Source organism: Pinus tabuliformis, chromosome 3_1 (genome assembly GCF_031772625.1).
Source record: "Pinus tabuliformis cultivar Carrire ecotype Pingquan chromosome 3_1, CPIR1, whole genome shotgun sequence".
Classification (NCBI taxonomy): Eukaryota; Viridiplantae; Streptophyta; class Pinopsida; order Pinales; family Pinaceae; genus Pinus; species Pinus tabuliformis.
In genome coordinates this window covers 570465078-570484450 of record NC_142301.1, presented here as the reverse complement: position 1 = coordinate 570484450, position 19373 = coordinate 570465078, and positions in this window count along the sequence as shown.

The window sequence follows — 19373 nt, the reverse complement described above, 5'->3', positions numbered from 1 at the left end:
GCCATTTTCAAGGCCACTTTAATTCCTACATGAAACTCCCATAGGTTTATAGGGAATCCTGTAGGATTATAGGGAATCCTATAGAAAACACAGAGCCTGTGTAAACTAAGTTGGAGGGGTTCATAAATGGAAGAATGGATGAAATAATGAAAAATACGAGATAAAGGGATTGAAATATGGATTTCGAAGGTCCTTATGTTCCTCTCAAGATGCGCTTATCCTCCTCTTTCTGACCTATAAAAGACATTTCCAAATTTTTTTACCTTTTCTCTTTTTCGTTTTATTTTTTATTTTCTCTTTTTTAAAGAAAACAACTAGTCTGCCTCCAAGGATGTTTTCATCCTAATTGCCTTCCCTCGGTGCCTCAAAAGAGTTTTTCACTCAGAGATACTTTTATTTTCTTCTCATTTTTCAACACCATTGGGCCACCTCAAGAGGTTTTCAACCGAAAAGTGGGACACTTGCTCCACCACCATCACTGTCTTGCTGATGCCATTGATGAATTCTTACTTTGACAAGGGTTTCTTGCAGACCTTCAATCTATACACATTGACAAGTAAAGGGATAGCATTTGCATCAATGGTTCTTACCTGTACTGAACCATTTTCATGACAATTTTCTATGACATTATTTCCTAACCATGATCACTCGCTGACTTGGTATATCAAGCATTTGAATGATCATCCGAATTCTAGAATCACGGAAATCTAGATCACATTAAATAAGGAATTAAGCTGGCCGAAATCAGAGACACGGTCGATCATCGGGTTCAAGGAGATTGTGATGCTTCCAGGTGAAACCCCCTGGGATCCCTTGGTAAGTGCACTGCAGGATCACTCACTAACTTGGTATATCAAGCATTTGAATGATCATATGAATGCTAGAATCACGGAAATCTAGATCACATTAAATAAGGAATTTAGCTGGCCGAAATCAAAGACACAGTCGATCATCGGGTTCAAGGAGATTGTGATGCTTCCAGGCGAAACCCCCTGGGATCTAGATCAAAGACTGAAGAGTATGATCTGTGAGGCTAACATGACACTGATGGATGTGCAACACTGCGCATGGTTTGTGGCATCTTTGACACCACATCCGAGGATGGTGCTATCACAGCAGAAGCTTTCAACCCAAGTAGAAGCGCTGGAAATCACGATGAGGTTGCATGAAATTCCAATACAAGATCCTGGGTTGGGAGTCTAACAGATCCACAAGCAAATACTAAACCTATGCTTGGAGATGTAGAGTTTGAAACAGGATAAGGCGCCTCGGCCAGAAGCGCGAGAAGAAGTGGTGCATAAAATGTAGAAGTTAGGGCCATGATAAGGATCACTATCTGGTATTTTCGAACTATTTAGCGGGGGGTGGGGGGGCAATTTCCTTGAGACTAGAGGCGCAAGTAGGACCAAGTGCAGTGCTTGTGCTCTGGTGTGTGATCTATCAAGTGGGATGAAAGCACACAACGAACAACTGTCATCTATTGCAGAATTTTACACAGACCCCCCAACAGCTATTTTGCAATTTTTGTAGATCGGTGGGCCATGATGAACGAAACTGTCGGAGTTATGAATTGCTGATGAATCAAACACCTTCCTACAGGATGCAGACTGAAGTGCGAGGTCAAGATCTGGCTACCACAATAGTGTACAATGGGTTCCAGGGACGAGGACGAGGACGAGGGGGAATGGGACCCGGACAAGGGTGTGGACAATTAATCTGCTACAATTGTGGGGGACCTAGGCTCTACGCGCGTGATTGTATGAACATGACCAGAATACCTTGTCTGTATTTTGAGCAGTTTGATCATGAGATGGTAGATTGTCCTACGATGATCGCTTAGATGCGCAAGAAAGGGGTACTACTGCCTACTCCGACCCAAAACATCCAAATGATGAGGGTTGAACCTCACGAAGAAGACCCCATTGTAAACATGGTACTCAGAAGCGGTGCAACTACAGGGGAAGATAAGAGGAGGTAGCCCAAAAAATATTCATGGGTTCACAAGTCTCCTACAAAAGAAACTGAGTCTGAGTTGGAACGTAGGAAGGAAACATTTAAGGGAGCTAAGAACAGCTTCATGAAGGCCTCTACTTCAAGTAGTAAGGATCAAACTGAGCTAGGAATGGATGCTTCTATGCCTACTACCGTTTTAGAGACATGTATGAAACTTCTATGTGACAATAAGGCAGCTAAGGGATTACAAGAGCTGATCACTAGGTGCGTAGGGTCAGGCGAACCACGCGTGGTTCAGAAACTAAGAAAACATGCTTTGCGCACCAGGCAGGAAATGCAATTGACAACGCAAATTAGTGTGTATGATATGGATCAAGTCATCTGGGACTTGGGTTCAGATGTGAATGTGCTACCAAAACAGACGTAGGAACGCATGGGCAGGCCCGCACTGTAGTGGTCTCCTATTCAATTACAGATGGAAAATCAACAAAAGATCTTACCCATGGGAAGGTTACAAGGGGTAACAGTGGACATTGAAGGTGTAAGTACGTAGACAGACTTTGAGATAATAGAAATTGTTGATGACAGTAATCCATACCCTGTGTTGCTAGGAATAGACTGGGCCATAGACATGAATGGGATCATTAACTTAAAAAGATGAAAGATGATATTCGAGAAAAAATCATTCCGTATAATAGTTCCAATGGACCTAACCGAAGGAGCATGCTACATCGAGCCTGTGCACGATGACGACAGTGATGATGAACTAGACTACAGTTACCAGATAACGATGCAATACCAGGATTGGGTGAATCCAACACCGGATGGGCGAATCTCATGGGAGTGTGACATTTCCTGCATGTCAGATTCAGATGAAGAAATAGAGAGATGGAAGAACTGATTGCATGAAGTAACAATGTTGAATTGTAATATGATGGTTAGATCACTGTGATGCGTCACAACCGAAGCAAGGGAACTACTAACAGATGGGGGCGCAAAAAACGTGGAGGAATCCATATATCACTATGAAAGGGTGATACTGGAATGGAAATAGTGTGGTGCACAAAAAGGGGTGCTGCACGTGACAACTACACAAGGGTGGAATACACCTGGGAAGATTAGATGGAACTGGTGCGAATGTAGAAGGCGGATGCATGTATGGGTTGGAGGTCCCTTGTGTCATACACGATTTGGGCAGCACAGATGAAGCAGTTTGGGCATCCACCTATGATGAAGGATGTAGACATATGCTTTGCAACCACCATCCCAACTAAGAATCAAAAATCAAAACTCAACATGGTAGTAGGAATGGCAACGCCTTTTGGGGATCCTGAACGGAGTTCATCAAATAAAACAAACCAATTGGAATCTATGCATACCAGGGGTTTGATGGGCTTGTAGGACCATAAACAGAATGGGGTGTGTCAAGATGACCCTATTCATGATCAGATGCGATGAAATCATTAAGACGGGGGGAATTTCCCCGACCACTGCCCTAGTAGTTCGGACTAGACACGAGGATCTAGGTAAAGGAATTCAGTGGTTACATGAAGCCATTCAATGCAGGAGCTTGAAACTTCATGAACTTGATGAAGAATGGGCATGACTAAGGAGGAAAAGCATGATGTTGGACGAAGAAATTAGCAAACTAAAAACTGGAGTTGCACAATCGGGCCACATGAATCTAAGAATAAGGGGACCAGACTTGGCTGACCCTACTACTGTAATAGAACGAGCTATGGCCCTGCTATCATGGTTGTGACCACACCAACTGGGGAGCATACCATATACATCAGAGCGCGATGGGCTACTAGATATAAAGGTACTCGGAAGGTGCCTGCAACCTAGGATAGCAAGAGAATTGAAATCCCGCACTAGGGGTGCGACCACCTGACTAGCCGTAGGAGGCCCAGTCTTAGTGCTCCAAGCAGTTGGAAGAGGGCGCGGGACTATAAAGGAGTCTGTAGGGGAGTTGTGCGGCTCAAACATGGCTGGAAAAATCAGTATGGAGCACAGAACATGTCTGTGTACAAGGGACTATGCTGCCGCATGGGGAGGATCGAAGGTGAACATTGTAGATATCGTTCATGACAAGATGTCCCATTTAAGACACCAAGGAGTGGATGGCGGGCAATTAAGACACAGGGTTGGAACTAGGGATGAACGTATCTACCACCAAAATCGCATTAATGAGCCATGAAAGGGGGGAACGGTTGAATTTAAATTCAAAGAGGCCTATAAAGCACAGGGGGCCCATCACCAAACAAGCCTTGGCCTGTTTAAATTATGGCATTATCAAACGAGTGGGAACCTGATGAACTTGGAGACCATAAAAGCAAGTCCATGGTTTGAAGCATTGCTAATGGATACTCAAGAGTCCCTGATCAGAATCATGACACAATGAGGGGAGTTGCCCAGAGTGCTACACCACTGGTAGGAGATACACCAGAAATCCCTAAATCACCCCGGACGCTGAGGCCCAAAAAGGACCTGTAGACAGTAGTACGATCTCTCCACAAAATCCCTGATTCGGTAAACTATCAATGGAAGAGAAAGGTAATATGGTTAATATTGAAAGTGAAAATGAGGAAGAGGACCCTCCCACCTCAGTCGAAGAGATGGAACCAGAGGAAGAGATAGAAGAAGACATCTAGCCAGTACGCACCGCAGCAAAGCTGCCCAAGTATGTTCCTTCACGGAAAGGGAGGGTCAAGGTCCCTAAATATTTGGACGGTGTGACGAGCACACTCCTCACCCCATTCCTCCCCAAAGGGGTCCTACTTGAAGGTATGGTCGTAGGATATGTGTCCACTATAAATTTTGAAGACTGTGACCTTGTAGGACCTTGACATTCTGCAATCTATGTGAGTCCATTATCACTCATACTTTCCTCCTTTGCAAGTCTTAAGCCTCAATTCTTTATATCAAGCCTTGGAAATAAGAGAAAGCCCTCAAAAGTCTATAAAGCACTGGTTCTGCACATTCTCTTAGCATTACCTGCGGTCCTGCACCTAAAGGTCATGTACCCTATGCACCTGACCGCTCTGTCTCTGTGTTATGGGTGTGGACCCCTGTAAAAGTCAAAAAGGCATAAGCATATTCTTAAAAAAACACTTTGAGTCATTTCTAGAAGCTTCTGGAAGAAATCTTGAGGTGGCAAGTTCACTCCCTTAAGGTTCATGTATCCCATACCTTAAGGAGCTAACCCCTTGATGTGAGAAGCTTATCCCTTTGAAGGAGGACTCTATCCCTTCATAGGTGGACCTGTAACCTCCTTCCTTTGCACTATAAAATGAAGCATTGGGCTGGTTACTGGGGAGGTTGAAAGCTGAATATTTTTGAGGTGAAATGTTGCTGGAACTTAGTCTTCCTAATTGAGCTTTTGTGAGGAGAGATTATATACCTCTTTGATCTCATTTGGAAGAGTGTGAGGCTTGTCAAAGTAAAGGAGATTCCTATTTCGGACCCTGGGAAGAGCTTATACAACATCAAGGCACCAAAGGACAAACAGATCGATATTAAAACTATCGCCCATCCTGAACTTAAGGTTATTGCATTCACTGTCACCAGACTATGCGGGAGTGTAGCATTTCATGTAGCTACTGGATCCAAGATGCAAATGGCAGTAGACTGTTATCGAGGTACCATCTTCAACTAGTGCGAGACTGTGTTGGTGAATGTAAAAGGCAAACTAACTAGAGCAAAGAACAGACAACTAAAAAACTTTGGATATGGTTTCCTGGTTGTGAGCTTTGGTCTAGAGAGGGTCCCTATGTTGGTCCCACAACAGCTTTCTATTGAGGCTGGACTTCCTAAAGAGCCTAGGATAATGCGTTGGGTTGCAGTGATGGCCCGTCATCCTGAGGGGGGTTCAGAGGTTGTTTGATTTCCACCTGAGTATTTTCATTGGTTGAGGAACGAACTTTTTGTGATTCAAGATTTTCCATATGCTGGGATGGATTATCGTGGTGACCTAGACATGATTCTTCCATCAGGAGAGTAGTGGGATGATTCAGGTAAAATCATTTTCAACACTTTCTAAGTTTTAACTAATTTTTTTGTTTTTTTTTAAATCGTCCAGAAATGACAATAAAAGGTTTCAAATGTAGATGTGGGTCCATGGCGACCAGCTGCTCTCTAGCCCTATGAGAGGAGACACCCAACTGCAGCAGTACCAACCCCACAGGACCAATCTACAGAGACCCTAACTGAATTGGAGAATCATCTAGAGCATTTGATAGCAGATATTCCAGAGACTAGGATAGATGGGATCCCACTTAGGTTACAACGATACGTGATTGGGGTCCCATGACATTTTAGGAGGTTCCTTTGTAGGGTGGCCCGAGCAGTGGTTTCTTATCGTGATCATCACCAGGGTTAGGATGATTGCTTTTGTAGACTCATACGATATTTTATGTCTTTTTGTATTATCATTTTTTCCGATCATAAGGTGTTTTTCAACCTATGATCAAAGAATATGTATATTTGACACACTTCTATGCTATGATATATCACTATTACTGTCTATCTTGTGTAACATATTATGGAATGTTATAAATTTATTGTTTTGATTATTGCAAATGTCTATTTAACATACAAGAAGCAACTACATCTGCTAATGTATTTAAATATCTTGGAATATGATGACATTCACTATAGTCAAATTCAGGTTCCAAGAGATGAACTCTCAAAAATAATCTTAATAACACTAGATTTCTAATGGCATAAACCCTGTTAAGCGATAATATAATGAGTTCAAAATCTAACCTAACAATCAAACTCTAAATCCCAAATGAGATGGATTCAGATAATAACTCAACACTGCACTATATTCTGCAATGTTATTCGTTGTTTGACCGAGGCTTACCCCATGCATAGATACTAACTCATCATAGGGTGAATAGATAACCCAAGCTACGGAAGAAATATTTCGTGTATTACAACAAGCACCATCAACAAAACCAATGTATGTTTGAAGAGATGTCGACATTTGCAATATCAAGATAAGCAAGAATAATGATAAAAGCACTCTCTAAACTAGGCACACATTTCTAATATAAAACACACCAGCTAGAAAGAAACTAATCTAACAAAAATATCCACACTGAGTTTTAAGCATAATATCTCTTCAGATAAAGCCCATTTCTGGGTTTACCCAAAGAGACACCGTCAAAATCTACCAATTCATAGGCCCCTTTTGCCAGCTTTCACTTAACAATAGAAGGACCATGCCACATAGGCACAAATTTTCCAACCCCTAGCTTATCGTTTGGTTGATCGTATAGTAAGATTAGGTCTCCTTCCAAAACATTACGAGGTGTAATGATCGTACTATGCTTTTATTCGTTTTGCATGAGTCTCAATTACTAATGCAGCATTGCGTCGATTCTGATCTAGCTGAGCTAAGTACAACAAACGTTTCTCCTCTTCAAATGTAGCTGGGAGTAATTCTATGGCTATTTTCAATGATAGAATTTCACATTCAATGGGTAACACTGCTTCCAAACTATAAACCAGTTGAAAAGGAGTGAAACGAGTTGATGTTTTTACTGAGGTTCGATATGCCCAAAGTGCTAAAAATAACATGTTATGCCAATTTGACCTATGAATACCAATGATTCATTGGATTATATTGACTAGAACTTTATTGATAGCTTCAACCAGACCATTAGCCTATGGGTAATATGGAGTGGAACTATCATGACACATGCCAAGTTGATCTTTCATTTCAATCATCATGATGTTTTGAAAATGACTTCCATGATTAGTAATAATAGCTTGAGGAACACTGAATCTAGCAATTATGTGATTGAAAACGAAAGTTGCAGTAGTTTTGCCATCTGCCGAAAATGTAGGCATCGCCTCGGCCCACTTAGTAAAATAATCTACCGCAAGGATGATATACGCATGCCCCCTGGCCAAGTGAGGGTTACATGTAATAAATTTGATACCCCACTTTGCAAAAGGACCGACAACAATTATAGGGTGGAGAGGAGGGGGTGGAGCACACATCTTACGATAAAAAATTTGACAATTGTGGCATTTCCTGACTGCATAGATAATATATTTGAATAAATATGGCCATAAATAACTAGCGCGCAATATCTTTTGGGCTGTGGCATACCCAAACATATGACTGCCACATGTGCCAGAGTGACAATCATTTAGAACCTTTTCAGCTTCTTCATGAGTTAGACAATGTTGAAAAACAGAATCCGCCCCACGACGATAGAGTGTATCTCCAATAATATTGTATTGTTGGGATTGGAAATGTATTTTCTGTTGCTGAGATAATGAGATTTCAAGCCGAAAAGATTGGGTTTGGAGATAAAGAATAATATCTCCATACCATGGATCAAGAGTACTGATAAGAAACAAGGATTCGTCTACAATGGGCTCTTCCACCACAGTTTCAGTATTGTTACACAAAAATATTGTCACCATGATTATTTGCAGTCAGTATGGGTCTATCATCACTTGTATTGTCCTCGTAAGCAAGTCTCAGACCTCAGCCCTTCAAATCATGCTTTGGAAATGAGAGAAAGACACTAAAAATCAATGTAACTCTGGTTCCGCACTTTCTCTCATGGTCACCTGCGGTCCCGCATCTTCTGTGTACAGAAACTGCAGACCTACTCGCTTTGTCCCTAACGGTGTAGGTGCGGACCCCTATGAAAGGTACAAGTTTTATCTTAAAAAACTCACTTTGGGTTAATTCTAGAGGTTTCTAGAAGGAACTTTGACATGGATTGTTCGCTCTGAGGTGGTTCATGCATCCCAAAAGAGAAGGAGCTAATCCCTTGATGAGAGGAGCTATCCCTTTGAAGGAGGGCTTTATCCCTTTGAAGGAGGACCTAGTAGCCTCCCTCCATTGCACTATAAATACAGGCATTGGGCTGGTTGCTAGGGAGGTTAGAAGCTGAACATTTTTGAGGGTAAATGCTAGTGAAATCAAGACTTCCTAGTTGAGCTTAAGAGGAGAGATCACACATCTTTTTGGCTTCATTGGGGAGTGAGTGAAACTTGTCAAAGTAGAGGAGACTTCTTGCTGGACCCCGGGAGGAGCTTGTACAACGTCAAGGAAAAGGTTGTAAGGTTCTTCTTCTTTTGAATTAATACAATCAAACTCATTTTTCTCAACAAGTATCTTATGTTATTTGTTTCATGGACTCCTTGACTTTCATGTTAAATATGTTTCATGCAATTCGATTTTCAGGTGCTATTTAATTTGTTTGCCTTGTTTGCGTTTGCAGATTCACGAAAAGGAGCTCATTTGGATCAAAGGAGCGAGGGCATCCACAAGCTTGCGTTGGACCTAAGGTAGCCCTAAAATCACTTGTTTGCTATTGTTTATTAAAGCATATTTAGAGAAAGATAGTGTCTGGTTGGTTTGCTTGCCATTAGGTCTTCTTTAGATTCTAGGAAGGTCTATCTTGTCCGCAAGATCGACTTATTCTGTGTGACAAAATGGCGACTCCACTGGGGACTTGATTGTTTTCCTTATTGTTACTTTGACCTAAGAAACTCTATTTTTGTTTCTGTTTTTGTCTTGTTGTGTGTAAAATTGGGTATAGTTTGTATATCTATGGTTATTTTTCGTTTTTCATAGCTTTGGGAGAGGACCGCACCCTAGCTGTTTGACACAATGCGTACTTACCCGCAACTTGGCTTTTAGAGCGGGACCACACTTGTGCCAACTGTGGGCCTGCGGACCCTGTCAAAATTTTGAAAACCCTAAAATTTCCTCTGTTAGTTAGCTTAGTTTGTCTTTAGAAATTGTCATCCACTGCCCAGACCTGCATATAACTTGTCAGAAGCTTTCCTTGGATTGATTTCGTTAGTGTTAGGGTTTTAGGTGAAATTCCTAGGAGTTTTTCTTGTTGGGTTTGTTTTTCATTGTGGTTGTGTAGTGGCTCTAAGCTTAGAAGCTATAGGGACTTCAGATCACCTTAGTGTCTACCAGCCTTCTTATGAGTCTAACCATTGCTGAAATCTCCCCTTGTTTGAGGAATCCGCTTTGAGTTTTCTCTTTACAAAACTTCGAAAAGCTTGTATTTTCATTTTTAAAAAGAAAACAAAATTGGTTGTTCTTGACTGATTTGTGATTCTGCATAAATTAGTCCTTAGCTTGCATCTAACTGAGTAGAACATCCTTAAAAAATAATTTTAGTAGGCTTTGACTTCAAATAGGTTTTCATAATTTGTAGATCTCAAAGTTAGTCATTTTCATTAGTTTTGAGTGTTTTATTACAAAATATAAAAAAAAACCTCTTTGGAAAAGTTTGTTTTTTGTAGTGTTTGAGTGCTTTGAAACGAAAAGGGAAATTTTTGTGAAATAATTAGTTGTCTCATTTTGAGTGCTTTGGAAAGGAAAAGCTCTTCTTTTAATTTGTTTAATTGAGAAAGATTTTTGTTTAAAAAGTATTTTGCATTCTCAAACTCTTTCTTAGTTTAGAAGTTCATCAAAGAGAAAAAGATTGTTTAGATCATCTTAGGTGCATTTTCAGTGATTTTGAGTCGAGTCTTCATACCACGAGTTTCATCTCCGCACCTTTGGAATTAAACAAAAACCACTAAAATTAACGCTTAAATTAAAATTCACCTAGTAACTTTTTTATTTCTAGGGCTTTGATACACCAACTTAGCTTAGGCTAGTGTCTTGGAGTAGGAGAGTAATTAACTCTCCAAGACAGTAAAAACAAACAAGTAGTTGTATCTTGTGGTAGGAAAGAAATCCAATTGTTGCATTTATGCTCTGGGAAAGCTCCTCTTAAAGGAGAAGCACAAGATCGTGTCCAAACCAGTGTGGGAATCAATCCTTCCTCATTGGGAACGACGCCAGATATTCACGTATTAAAAACGGTAAGCCTCAGATTAACCATTGTCGAGGAGCCTGGGGTCACTTGTTGGTAAACCTTGGATTATGTCAAGGAGCCTTCAAGGGGATTGAGCTTGCTACTCTACCCTTGCATGCGTATCGGATCGTAGACTGTTCCCCCAGGTGTATTTGTCTCAGTTGGTAACCTTAGTGGCCATATTCTTTAAGACTCTTCCTAAGGTGACAGTGGTGGGAAGATCCCACTATACCTGGAGCAGACGTCAGCTAGACTCACTTGGATTTTCTGGGGGGTTCACTTCACTCGAGATGGTTAAGTGGAGGAACTTGTGCCAGTCTATTCATTAGCAGGTTGCTGGGGTAACTGTTCCAACCGCCATTTCTGTACTGAAATTTGCGACGTTGGATTTCATCACCAACTAGTGTGTTCGGTCCGGAAAGTTACTGTTTATGTGTGTTTGATCTCCTAGATACTTTAGGCATATGATTTAAATTTGTTTGGTTCTTTAGCGACCTTAAGTGATTTTTATTGAGATTTTACTTTGTTTGCGTGTGAAGTAGTTAAAAGTCTTTAATTGTGGCTGAATTACCAAGACAGTCGCGTAGACTTCGAGGCCAGTCTCCTAAGATTGTAAACGTGGCTGAGTTACTAAGGAAGTCCCGTAGACTTTGGGGCCAACCTCTTAAGGAAGTACCAAGCCAACTTGAAGGCTTGAAAGTCCTCGTAACTCCTAGAGACAGTAGAGTTGGGTCACCTGAGGAAAGAGAATCTTCTTTGATAGTACATCCTGATTTTCAAATGCCAGTAGCAGAGTATAATCTGCAGTCAGTGTCTGTCTCCGAAATCACTGGTAGCTTTTCATCTACTAGTGATATAGGTGAAGAACCTGAAATATCCGAGCCTAAAAGTGAATTTGCTGCTACTCCAACATCGGGGTTTGTTTCTCCAACTTTTAACGGTCCTGGTTCACCTAGGGTAGAAAGAGTAATCACTCAAGATCTTCCTTCTGGACTTATTTCTATCGAAGAACTTGCTCCGGAAGAAGAAGAAGTAGGCATCCCTATCCCTGAAAATCAACCGGTTATTGAACTAAGGGAGTGTGAATCAATTTTTTACATTCCACCTAGGAGCAGTTCTTGGTATCTTTCTTTGACTAATTATTTGGAAAACTCAGGGTTAAGTTTTTCACCACCTCGTGCTCCTTATCACTCAAAACCTAGAGGTTTTTATACTCCCATAAATATGTTAGGACAGTCGTCCATGTTTACTCAATCGCCTGAATCCTTTTTGTAATACGGTCCATCTGTTCCCTCTGGGTATCAGTCTCTTTCTAGTACTTTTTTGGGAGCATCCCCTCAACCCATTGAGCAAGGGTTATTAACTGGAAGCAATGGTACAAAGTCGTTGAGCGTAGAAGGCATCCTTATGATGTCAGGTTCTATTCCCAGTCCTCAACCTCAAGGTGGCCAGTTACCGCCTGGGGGGCAGCCTTAATTAACTCCGGGGGGGCAACCTCAAGGACAGTACATACCTACGGGACAGTACGTTCCTCAAGGTCAACCCCAGACTCAATATGTACCCCAAGGTCAACCCCAATATTAGTTTATACCTCAAGGTCAACCCCAGTATCAGTATGTGCCTCAAGGGTATCAATCCCAAGGTCAATACTCGAACCAAGGTTTCCAACCACCCCAAGGTCAAACGTATGTTCAAGGAACGGGAAATGTACCTTTCAATTATCAATCCTACCCTCAACCTGGTTATGGTCCTCAATATTCTCAACCAGTTATGGGTCAATACCCCGAAATGAATATAGTGTGGGATCCATCACAAACCCAACAAGTGTTGTAGCCAAGTGTACAGTTGTCATCTCAAACTAGACAACCCTTAGTTTCTGGTTACACCCCAGCAACTAGTCGAGTCTAACATTCAAACTTTTGTACCTTAGGTAGTTTCTCAGCCTGGGCCCAGTACACCTCGTACTCCGCCTCAAATGACTGCTACAACTGCCGCAACATCTGTTCAATCTACCCCACCTACTTCTGGAGTATCGATGGCTCCGGTTTCTACTATTCCTATATCTACTCTGCCGACATCATTACCACCGTCTGGATCTACAATTCAAACTTCGGTTCAGATGCCTGTAGGACAACCTGATTTAAGTACGGTTGTCACAAGTCAACCACAATTCACCTATCAACCATATCAGGGACAATACCTGTTGGATACCTATACCAATAGGTTTCATGTTTCATGATTGGCAAGGGAAAGTCAAAATATGCTCTGCTTTGATTATGCAAAGATCCCATATTTCCTAGAAACACAAGGCATGTAAAGAACTTCTCCTTGTTTCAATTTTGATGGCCTTGTTTCTATTTTGATGGATGATCCAACAGTCTAATCTGGATCATGCCTTGCTTTCAATTTCCAGTTATAGACTAGAGAAAGAAGTCTGTCCAAACTGTTTAATCTTGGCAGACAAATAGCATAGGTAGAGAAGTTAAGGTTCCCAACTGCTTAATCTGGGACCTTGGAAGCAATAAGGGTAGAAGTAGACAGAAACACAAAAGAAAAGCCAAAGAAAAGAAAAGGCAAGTAAGGGTTTGCAAGCCTAAATGCACCCTCCAAGAAGAAACAAAAAATGCTAGGCAAAGTAGTTGGGTAAGTAGATGGGGTTGCAGAAATGGTATCCATTTCAGATTGAATGATCAAGATAAGAGAAGAAAAGCAAAGAAGAATGTCTAACCTCCCACTGCCCCCTTTTTTCCATATCATTTACTAACATCCCCTTTGAATTTACATTGATGGAACCACTTGTGGTAAGGAGATTGAATTTTTATCCTTACAAGCCACCTTTCTTGTCTAAAATCTTTTCATTTTGCTCTACTCCCTAAACTAAGTAAGTTTCAAATGAACTTAGTGTTTTTCCCCATTCACTTCCCCCATACATATTAACTCTAACTTTACTATGTAAATCCCCTATATCACCCTTCCCCTACTAGTATTAACACCATGGTGTATAAACCCCAAATTTTGTATAAATACCCACCCCTTGGTATTATAGCCAATAAGTCTCGTGTCAGGGATCAAATGACACCTGGTCATCTTGATAAACCTAAGCCCAAAACCCCTTTCCCCTTCATAAATCCATTTTCTCACTTTAAAACCCCATTTGCACATAAAAACCCCCTAAAAGTCTTGTGTCTACCCTTACCCGCTTCAAAATGGCTAAAAATCGTGAAAAACCAACTTTTCCCGTTTGTCCAAAGTCTAACGGGCGGGCTCATTTACACTGGAATTCGCGAAAAAACCCGCTTTGCCAAATTTTCCGCCCATACACAGTTCCCGGGATAAATTAATAAAATAATCCCCGCCCCACACCGTACCTGTCTATCATTTTGCGCTCCCGCTGACCGTCCGATCAAACGATCTTAGATCCTACGGCTTTGGTTGCATCGGACCTTCTCCGACGTCCACCCGTTACCCACCCTATCCCCCTATCACATCTAACCTGTTATCACTAGGAACTATAGTTCATGTATATGAGATTGTCCACAAGTTTTTATAAAGTCTTGAGGTCTTGTAAATAGGTTTGTTAGTTTATGTCAATTTCAAAATTTGAAATTCAAGAGTTATGGATGAAAATTCGTGTAAAGGCAAGGTTATTAGTCATCCTCCATCATTGTTAGTTATGTCATGTCATGTCATTGGTACTTGCGCAGTTTCGCAGCGCGGGTGTGATTGGTCAGTTTTGCTGCGAAATAATGTTTGCGTGTTTTCGTAGCGCCCCGTTTGTCAGCGATTTCGTAGCGCATTCCCTTAAATTTGAACTGCCCGCGCTACGAAATCGGGGTTTCAGGGTTATTTGCAGCATTGTTCTCTGAATGTCTAATCCGAGAAGTAGTGAGTCACGAATCCGGTCATGATTGTCTTTTCACACCATTTCTATGTCATGATGAGCCATTACTTTGCCATAAGGTCCGAAATCATATAGTTATGTGTCATTTTAGAGGACGTTATAGGAGCTGGTCATTCCATAATGAGTTCTTCATATCATATGAATGTTTTTGCTCTATGAAAAGCCTGAGCTTTGTTTTAAACTGACTATTGCAAGTGAGCCTGCTCTCTACAGCTAAAGATTGTTTTCGTGCTGCAAATCACCGTCATTCCCTTGTGTTAAATTACTCAAAGAAGCATGGAAAGAAAGGAACACCGTTCGGGTAAATGTGTGAGAACAGAGCCGGAGGGGTTAGATGTAACTCTCAGGGATGAGGAGGTAGCAAAGGCGTTTAGAAGTGCTGGTTGCTGGCGATTTTGTGAAAAATTAAAGGGTGGACATACAGAAGTGACCAAGGCATTTGCATTGAACTTCACTGGACTGAATTCGAAGGTGGCCATGTTGGAGTTTCCGGTGTCCCCTGAAGTCATTTCTACTGTCACAGAAATCCCGAGGGGTGGCCAAGAGTGGTTCAAGAATTTCAAGTTTGACATGGGTCCGTGTAAGGAGTTCTTGAAAGCACCATATGTAGACGAAGATCTCACTAAAGCTGTCCCAAGGAGCTATCTAAAGGAGAATTATGCTATGCTATTGACATGTATCCAGAAGTACCTGACATGTGAGGGTCGGTACAACAAAGTTTACTCATACCACTTCAAGCTGCTGTTACACTTCACTGGTAAGAGTTCAATAGACATACCTTTTTACTTGTTCAGGAGTATTAGCAAAATGTGTGATAAGATTCAGTTAAAAAAGGAAGCTTATGAAACATCTCTTTTTCATCATGGTCTGGTTAAATTGCTGGTGTTGGATAGCCTACATAAAATTGGTAAAGACTGGGATTCATTTGTGTTCATGGCCGGTTTCCCAAGTAAAACGGGCCTCACTCCATTACCTGTAAGAGAAAGAGAAGAAAGAAGTGAGGAGACTACTTTGGCTTAGATTAGGAAAGAAATAACAGACCATAAGAAGCCCAAAGCTAAAACAAAGAAATCAGAGAGGTCTGTAACAGTCAAAGAAACACCTGAAGCATCAATGAAGAAAACTCCTAAGTCAGCAGTTAAAGAAACACCTGAAGCATCAGTAGATAAAACTTCAAAATCATCTAGAGTATCTGAAAAGGAAACCTCTAAGTCATCTCCTAAGGAAACACCTCAGTCATCAAAACAGAAGACTCACAAAAGAAAAGATGAAATTAAATCCAGTGAAGTTGAAAGGGTTTCAAGAGTGAGAACTAGAGGCCAGCTAAGCAAAGAAAAAGGAAAGTCAGCCCCTGTGGAAGAGAGTCCTATTTCTAAGGGTAGTTTAAATGACTTACTGGAAGCCATTGAATTAGAGCAAGATCATCCAATTCAAATTGAACCACTTGAAATTGAGCAAGATCAATTGGTATCACCAATGCATATTGATCTAACACAATCCTCACCTGAAAGTTCTAAGAAGTCAAAGGCTTCTAAAAGGTTAAAGTTTGAAGAACCAAGTGAAGAGTATGCCTTTAAACCACGCAGACCAATGACTAGAAGGCAAATGAAAGAAGTGGAAAAAGCTCAAAAAGAGAAAGTACCTTCAGAGATGCCTAGGACAGAGGCACTTGAAATCTTCTCTGAAATAGTCCAAGCAGCTAAAAACAAGAACAAGGATAATAAGGTGGTTATTAGTCAAAGTGGAAATGTGATTGCCATTAAGAAACAAGCTGGAGCAAGTAAGGAAATACCTCAGGTTCAAAATGTTTTTAAAGAAAAGGCAGTAAGATATACAAGCTATAAGAAAGCTGTAATGAAAGGTAAAACAAGTTTGATCAGTCAAGCTAGCTCAGTATCTGATGCCTATGTATGGACAGTGCCAGCTCTGAAGCAGGCAAAGATTATGAAACAAATGAATGCAGGTCTAAGAGCAGAGAACAAGAAGTTGAAGGAAGAAGTCATCAGCCTGAAAGAGAAGCTAGACAAACTAGCTAAATGATTCAAGAAGGGATGTGTTTTCCAAATTTTGATATATTTTGGCCATCGTCTTTTTAAAGCTTTTTGAGACTTTTTGATGTCTTTACACCTGTATAGAATGACTGAAGAAATCACAGACTTGAGTTATTGTTGCTTTAAGGTTCATGTATTTAATTTTGATGACCTACAGCAGTTTCGTAGCGCGCTACGAAACTGCTGTAGATGACTGGTTATGATGAAAACTTGAGTTTGAATGCTGAGGTCAGCAAATATTTAAAGAGATGACTTAATGCCAGCATGGAGGTTATAGAAGGTCAGTCAGATATTTAAAAAAGGATGCCAGGTGTAAATATTCGAAGAAAAGGTGAAGTTTTGTCTCTTATTGAAAGTTTCACTTTATGTCCGAGTTTTTAGGGTTATGATAGAGCTGCTGAGGTGTTAAGTGATACACTTGTCTAGTTATGGGATGGCCAGATCATGAGTTTTCTTCAGTCACACGAGACTATCCAAGGATTAAATGGTTTGAAACTGGATCATTAATACATGAACACCGATGGGAGGCAGCAACCGAGAATATAGGCTTCATTTTCTTATTGGTTGATGAATCATCTATGCATCAGGTATCCGGAGCTGTTCATACATTGAATCTGCTTTCAGTTTGGGTTTGGTTATTATTGTAATGCTACAGGTGGCAAGCTCCAAGAACGCAGCAAAGTATACGAGGAGAAAGACTTAAAGTGCCAATGTGATGGAGTCCTCTGTTTTCGTAGCACCATATCTCTTGTAATCAATTAATTTGTTTATGATATAGTTAAGGTCATTAATGTCAAAATTCCGAGCTCCCTTCATGCTTGTTGAGGAGTCTCATGCAGTAGTGTTTTGATTGGCTATATATAGGAATAACTTTTATGTAAAAAAGGTTGGATACTTTATAGAAAAACAGTGTTGTTTTGGGCCATTGTAAGACCTTTTTTGACAGTAATAGTAAAACAGAGTTATCCTCTTCTCAAGATTCTCGAAGGATTGTCATGTTCAAATGTAGTAATGGTGTTTTATACTTTATGTTATTTTATAGTCTTGTTGTATGCAATCACTCAGAATTCATAATTATATGCTCTGACTTCCTGTGTATTCAGCAAGCTATGTTTTGGTGGAGTATTTTTTACATGTAATGCTAAGAGCCTTGATTTCCATGAGATCACTGTGTTTTCCTTGTTTACTTAATATTATAGACTCCATAGCCCAATGAGAGCCAGTTTGATGTGTTTCCAACCAGTTATGCTTTCATAAGTAAATAAAGAGTTAGCCATCTAGTGTTTGAAGGATTTTATCAAGAGTTGTGAGAGAGCCCTCTCTGGTTAGGAAGGCTAATTCCTAATCTAAAGTATGGTCTGAAATAGTTACATGAAACCTTGCTTGGTTGCAGCCCCTAGTACTGGTTTTGTGATAACATAACCTCTGACAGCCGTCAGATCATGCCCCTCCAGATCCGACGGCCATCGCTGCATCGGAGCCCATCTGCTGTCCGGACGATATATTCCGAAGACCGTATTTTGGCTACGTCACGCGGTAGCCACGCGTCACCTCCACGGCCCATCGGAGGTACTACTGACATTTACCGCCACCGTACCATAGGCGGTGCGATATGAAACCGCCGGCGGTTTCTGGTTTCTCCCTTTCCGCCCGCACTGCGTCATCCCCACGTCACTGCCAGTTATGCCGTCGCGTCATCCCTCCGCTCATCCATTGGTCGACCTGTCCTGCCACCTTACCATCCCCGTGGACCGACCAGAACCCGCCACCTGGCCGGATGACCTCCCGCTGACGTCATCCGACCCTGACCCCACCTATGATGTCATGCTGACGTCAGCACAAAAACGCACCAAAATCACCAAAATCTATATTTGAGCCAAAAAGTCGCGTTTTTGCTATTCCTTTTGGAGAAAGCCGCATTGTTGCTCTGCATATAATTTCATGTTCAAGCCTGCACCAGCCCGTTGAAAAGGATTCCAGACCGCCAGAGCGTCCATCCTTCAAGCATTAGCAAGTTCTAACCGACCAGATTCCACAGGTCAGCTCACTGCCGAGCACCCAAATTGGAGCAGCAGCATCCTCTTCAACCGCCCGACAGCAAGCTACAAGAGTTTCTGGAAATATATCAGAGAAGGGAAAAGAACAGGAGATGGAGATAGAGCCAGAGCAGCGAGAGAAAGAACAGGTAGAGCAGCAACAACAACAACAAAAACAACAACAGCAGCAAGGAGAAGGGCAACCTGAAACACAGCAGCCCTTACAGCAAAAAAGAGTGGTAGATACCCCAACTACCACTGAGCAGCAGGCCCAAAATGTAGAACACTCAAGGCCTGAAAACATTACTGATGCCTCAGTCCTTCAAACTCCACAGAAGGAGGACCTAAGTAGAAAAAGGGACAGAGAAACACCCATGACTTCATCCATCAACCAAGGGGAGAAGAGACAAAGGTTAAATGACTTCTCAGAGGATGATGCGGCAATTAGACAAGCAATGTGTATGGGCCCACCCAGCAGGGAAGCCTCGGTCAGTTCCTTCCATCAAGAGCAAGATAGAACCATGGGAGGGGAAGTCACTTCCTCCAGCCAGCAGAGGGAAGCAGAGGTAGGCATCAA